The sequence below is a fragment of the Gracilinanus agilis genome, chromosome 2, assembly GCF_016433145.1.
Source record: "Gracilinanus agilis isolate LMUSP501 chromosome 2, AgileGrace, whole genome shotgun sequence".
In the NCBI taxonomy this organism is placed as follows: domain Eukaryota; kingdom Metazoa; phylum Chordata; class Mammalia; order Didelphimorphia; family Didelphidae; genus Gracilinanus; species Gracilinanus agilis.
Window position 1 is genome coordinate 501,133,387 of NC_058131.1, and position 6,233 is coordinate 501,139,619.

At 38.9% G+C, this 6,233-nt stretch overlaps 1 pseudogene; it reads left to right on the forward strand.

Moving 5' to 3' along the window:
• Positions 1-401: 401 nt before the first annotated feature.
• Positions 402-1,747, forward strand: LOC123235894 (annotated as a pseudogene).
• The last annotated feature ends 4,486 nt before the right edge of the window (positions 1,748-6,233 follow it).

Below are 6,233 nucleotides of genomic sequence, written 5' to 3' on the forward strand. Positions count from 1 at the left end.
AATTCACTACAGATTCATTGGCCACTTGCTTTGCGCTTCTTCTCAAGGGGCAAAAGGCTGCCCTTTAAATGGACCCAGATGCAGATACTAACCATCTAATCTAATCTTGTTAAGCACCCGTTATATAGAAAGCACCATGCTGGGCACCATTGATAAAACAAGAAAAGAAATATCTGGGGGCAGCTGGGTGGCTTAATGGATTGAGAGGCAGGCCTAGAGATGACGGAGGTCCTGGGTTCAAATCTGCCCTCAGATACTTCCTTGCTGTGTGACCTTGGGCAAGTCACTTAACCTCAATTTACCTTTTACCTTAGAATCATTTCTAAAGCAGAAGAGTGGTAAGGGTTTTTTTTTTTTAAAGAAAGAAAAGAGTCTGGGCTACTTCTTCATCCTCCGCTGTGATGTTCTCCCGCGTCTCGGCCTTTGGGGCCAGTCGCCCCCTCTCTCTCCATCTTCCTTGCTCCCCCGTGGCTCCGAAGTTGCGATGGAGACTCGGGGAGTGTGGCCCCTGCCCGGCTTGGCCAGAATACAAAATTCAAAGGTGGTTTGGCATAAACAGTATGATCTGCAACAAGAAAGATGAGTCTTCTATACCTTTTGCAAAAATTTCTAAGGATGTTCCAGGGAGACAGGATAATGAAAAGAAAAATACAAATAAAAACTTGTTGGACATTATAAAGAGTATGAAAGTTGAATTAAGTGCGTTAGACATGTTACAGGACAAAAAAAACTCCTACAACCATGACACAAAGCAGGAAGGAAGTTAACCTAAGAACAAGAAGTGTGGCTCAGAAAGCTGTAGAAGATTCTGCACCTGAGAGTCAGCAGTCACTGAATCCTGAATTAGTGGCAGCTGCAACTGCTGTTGCTGAGTCTCTTCCTTTTGACAAGTTTTCAGTCAAATCAGATTTGCTCCGTCAATTAAGAAAACATGAGGAAGACTTCAGAGCCCACCAAAGAAAAGAAACAAATAATATAAGTACCATAGTATCAGATATGAAGATTGCCAAGTCATCTACATCTCAAATTTATGCCAGGCCAGACCATCAGATTCAGTTTGATGAAGGACACGGATTTTTATCAACAAATGAAATGTTGGTTCTTGATTCTAAGAAAAGGAAAGGATTATTTCAGGGGAAGAGGCTTAATGTTTTCCCTGTTGAGACAGCTCCTGAAGAGGCACCTGAAACAGAGGCATCACCAACACTTTGCGATATGGAATTTGCTAATCAATTAGCCAAAATAAATCAACAACTTCCCCAGAATGCTATTGAGGAGATGATCCAGTGGACAAAAGAGGGAAGATTGTGGACATTCCCTATTAACAATGAAGCTGGTATTGATGATGATGGTGCTGATTTTCATGAACATATATTTTTGGATAAATACCTGGAAGATTTTCCAAAGCAAGGATCAATTTGTCATTTCATGGAACTAGTTACTTTTGGACTCTCCAAAAACCCATTTCTTACTGTTAAACAAAAAGTTGAGCATATAGAATGGTTTCGTAATTATTTCCATGAAAAAAGGGTATTCTTGAAGAAAATAATATACAATTCAACTGAAAACACGGAAATTTAACATTTTTTTGGAGATGTACATTATCACAGACTATATAGAAATTTTACTTTCTCCCCTCCTGTTACTTTGTAGTGAATAATTATTGTAATTGATTTACATTGCAAAGACATTACATTATTTAAGAGATTAGCTATGGTAACTGAAAATATTCTTATTTGTAAAATTTTATTATATCCTGTAGATAATAAAAATTTTGACATGAGAATTATAAAAAAAAAAAAAGAAAGAAAGAAAGAAAGAAAAGAATAATCAGTCCCAGGCTTTAAGGAATTTACATTCTACTGGTGAAATACAACAAAGACACAGATAGTATATAAATTATTATTTTTTTAAGACAGCAAGGCGACTCAGTGGTTTGAGAGCCAGTGCTAGATATGGGAGGTCCTGGGTTCAAATGTGATCTCAGCTACTTCCTAGCTGTGGGACCCTGGGCAAGTCACTTAACCCCCATTGTCTCTAACCCTTACTGCTCTTCTGCGGTAGAACCAATACAGGTAAGGGTTTAAAAAAAAAGTTAGTTCCAGTCTTTAAGGAATTTACATTCTATTGGTGAGATACAACCTAGAAACAGATAAGTACATAATTATTATTTTTCAAGACAGCTAGGTGGCTCAATGGTTTGAGAGCCAGTACTAGATCCAAGAGGCCCTAAGTTCAAATGTGAACTCAGATACTTCCTAGCACTGTGACAGTGGACAAATCACTTAACCATCACTTCACCCATACCACTCTTCTGTCTTGGAGCCAATATATATTATTAATTGTATATTATATATTATTAATATATTGATTCTAAGAGGAAAAATAAGGGTTTTTCAATTGTGTGTTTTTTTTTAAATTTAGAATATTTTTCCTAAATCTAGAATATTTTTCCATGGCTACAAGGTTCATGTTCTTTCCCTCCCCTTTTCCCTCCCCCCTTATGGAGCTGACAAACAATTCCACGGGGTTATAGATATGTCATTGTTCAACACTTATTTCCAAATTATTCATATTTGTAAGAGTGTTCTTCTAAAGCCAAAACCCCAGTCATATATCCATCGAACCACATAACCCATCATGTGTTTTTCTTCTGCGTTTCTATAAAATTGATATTTTTAGATAGAAGAAAGCATTAACAAGTAGGGAGATATAGAAAGCATTCCCACCAAGATGACATATAAAGTAAAACTTGAAGAAATCCAAGGATTCTAAAAGTCAGAGGCAAAGAAGGAATACATTCTGGGCACAAGGGAAATGGATAGTACAAAAGGACACAGAGGCAGAAGAGGGGATGCCAAATTCTCTTTAGCCATTTCACAAAGTTGCCAACAACAATTTTCAGACATAAAATTTTAATACAAAGAGTTAACATTTACATAGAATTTTAAAATCTACAAAGTGCTTTATAGACATTTTTCTTATTTGATCTTCACAACTCTGGAAGATAGATGCTACCATCATCCCCATTTTGCAAAAGCAAAAACTGAAGCACTGATTGGTTAAGAGACTTACCCACGCTCACACAGCCAATAAGTATCTCAGGCAAATTTGAATTCCTATTTTCCTGACTCCGCAGCTAATTCTCAGTCTACTATGCCGCCTAAGTGACACCATAATAGACGAAGGAAGTTTTCTCTGACAGGAGACTACCGTTTGCATCTGATCAGGTCTCTGCTGGATGAAAGCAATGGGTTTAAAGTCAAAAGACCTGTTTTCGAATTCTAAATTTTTGAATTCTAAATTTCAATTAAAATCCTTACTTCCTTACAAATCAATGGCTTCCTTTAATATCAGTCCTTTCCTTTATAAAATGGAGTCGGGTGAGAAGACCAAAAAAGTCCCCCCCTCCCCCCTTCAAAATCCTGTAAGGGTCTTTGCGATTACCGGATTGAAATGTATATAAACCTCGCTGGGGCATTAACTGGAGGAAACTTTACTCAGCAATGGCCCTATGAGTCCACTAGGGGGTGCAAGCGGGCTTATTTATTGTCCCACTCTAGAGCCTGCTCTTAATGTTCTCTTAACACAGAAGAAAGAAAGAAAAAAAAGATGAAAAGTGCCCCCGGGCCACAACTGAAAGTGTTGCGAGTAGAGGGTATTTTAGCATGGGGTCTAATAAAGGAGAACAACATTTTTATTAATTGCTTTAAGCTGTTTTCTGGTTTTATTTTGGGAGCTGACCTGAAACCCATGCCCTGGGGAGATAAGGAGAAGGTTACATAAGGCAGCCAGGACCTGCCTCCTGTGTCGCGGCTGGCAAGCCGTCAGCTTTGTTGGGGTGAGTCAACACACAGGAAGACTAGATGTTCCAGGAGATTCTTTCAAGGAGGGTTTCGAGCTCTTTGTACTCGCGTAGAAGCCCTCATTTGATCCATTCCCAAACGAAGGAGACGAGGTACCAATAAACACCATTGCTAGTGTGGAAAGGTTGGGTCAGACTCGTTCTGTGAAGAGAGTAGCAACGAAGCTATTTCCAGACTTTAGAAAGGAATTGGGGGGTGGGGGTGAGGGGGGGTGGAGAAAGGGGATAAAAGAGGAAGGGGCAGCAAGTGGGGACGCACTCTGGCTCAGTGAATAAGAGGAATCTGCTTCACACAATAGCTTCTTACTCTCCTGGCCTATTTTCCAGCATGGAGTAGAAAGAGGGCAGCAACCCAAAGACCACAACGATCCCCTGGACTAGGTCTTACATGGTATGTCTTGAAGAACCATTCAACAGAGCCTTGTTCTCTGCCTCTGGGCTACTGGTGATGTTGGGCTTCCGTTTCCCAGCCTGTCACAGGAAGCAAGCAGAGTAAATCAGCTCAGGGTTCTTATGGCTAAATATTTCTTTTTCCTTGGAGAACAACACATTCAAAATGCCATTAAAGCCGGATGGCGATTGGAGTTAGTCCAACCATAAACCATCTTAATGAACAGTAATAGAGAACAACAATTATTGTTGACTTTAGAATGCAAACAAGAACTTTAGCTACTGATCTCTATCAGCCTATGAGTCCTGGCTGAGATTCTGCACACTGTTTTAGTGGTTGCTTAGCAATGGAAAATGAACTGTTCCTGTCTCTTATCACTAGAAGTATAGTAAGAACAATGCTTATTATTTAACTGAATAGGTATGAAATTAGTTTATTTTTCCTCGATTTGAGAGGGCAATTGGCAACAAAGTGAGTTGTTTGGGCTCTGGGCACTGGAGAGATTCTAGTGGGGGAGATTCTCCTCTTTTTTTCTCCCCCAACTAGCCTTCCACTTGAGTTTTTCCAATGTTGCTAAAGCTTGAGCCTCAGGATAGTTCTTACAAAACTGTCATTAAAAAACACCAAATAAATATACACAAGCCTCACCCTTGCCTCACATTCACTTTTATAAGAGAAAAGAATCTTCAAGTGTTTTTTTATCACATGAATTTTTCCTCTAGAGAAAAGATGCCTTTAAAAAAAAATCAACACTAGAAAGATCTTCAAGTCTACCATAGAATTTGAGTTGGAAGTGACTACAGAGAACATTGAATCTATTACCTATCTGAAGCATGAACCCCTTTAAAATTATTTCTTTTAAATGGTCATCCAGCTTTTACCAGAAGACTTTAAGTAACAAGGAGCTCATAATATAATAAGGCAGCCTCTTCCATTTGTTGACAACCCTAATGATTGGAAGTTCTTCTTCGTATAGCCTCTTGAGTATATATATATATATATATATATATATATATATATATATATATATATATATATATATTCTCTTGTATGTGGAGCCCCAAACTAGCCACCCTAGGTTCAAGGTCTTCTGTGGTTCATCTCAATTAAAAACTATACTTCAAAAGCCCCTATTAATGTGGATACTTTTGCTAATCTGTCAGAGTACTTATTATTTCAAAACAAAAGACATTTATTCACAGTATAGTGAAGAAAAGACAAGAAAAGAATCCCTCAATAAATACGTGAGTATCCTTTTCCACAGGTTACTATACTTCCAGTGGAGAAGAGAACACCCATGCGTCTAGGACATAGGCACTGATGGCACAAAACAACCCTAGTTTTCATGCTATATGCTGCTGAATGCAAAAATTCTGTTTCCCTACACTTAGCTGAAATCTAAACATTTCCCTATTCTCTGAAACCAAGAAGATAAATATAATACTTCTTTTCCATGACAACCCTAGAAGATGCACATATGTGGCTAGAACAATTCAAACCTTTGTCATTTTAGAGCCCCTGATGTCCTTGGTTAGCATATCCTATCCCCTGCTGCTATTCCTTGAGGGCCATCATATCTCTGCTCACTAAAGGACACCCAGTTTCTGTGATGGACACATCATCTCTCCTAAGTGTAGCATGGCTGCTCTCCACTGGGCATCATATCTCTGCTCTCTTCTGAGAACATCTTGCTGGTCTCTTGGTTGCTGAGCTTCTCTCTGCTAACAGCTTCTGAGATTCATCTCTTCCAAGGCACCTATATGTGCTAAAGTGCAGTAATTAAAAAACCTAATCCTAATAAAGGGAGCTCTTCAGTCATAGGCAAGGTAATGAGTCATTACAAGCAGCTATACACAATTGAACAAAACCAAGCAGTTCCCTCAGGCTAAAGTTATCTATCTATCTACATCTCTCTCTCTCTCTCTCTCTCTCTCTCTCTCTCTCTCTCTCTCTCTCTCTCTCTCTCTCTCTCTCTAT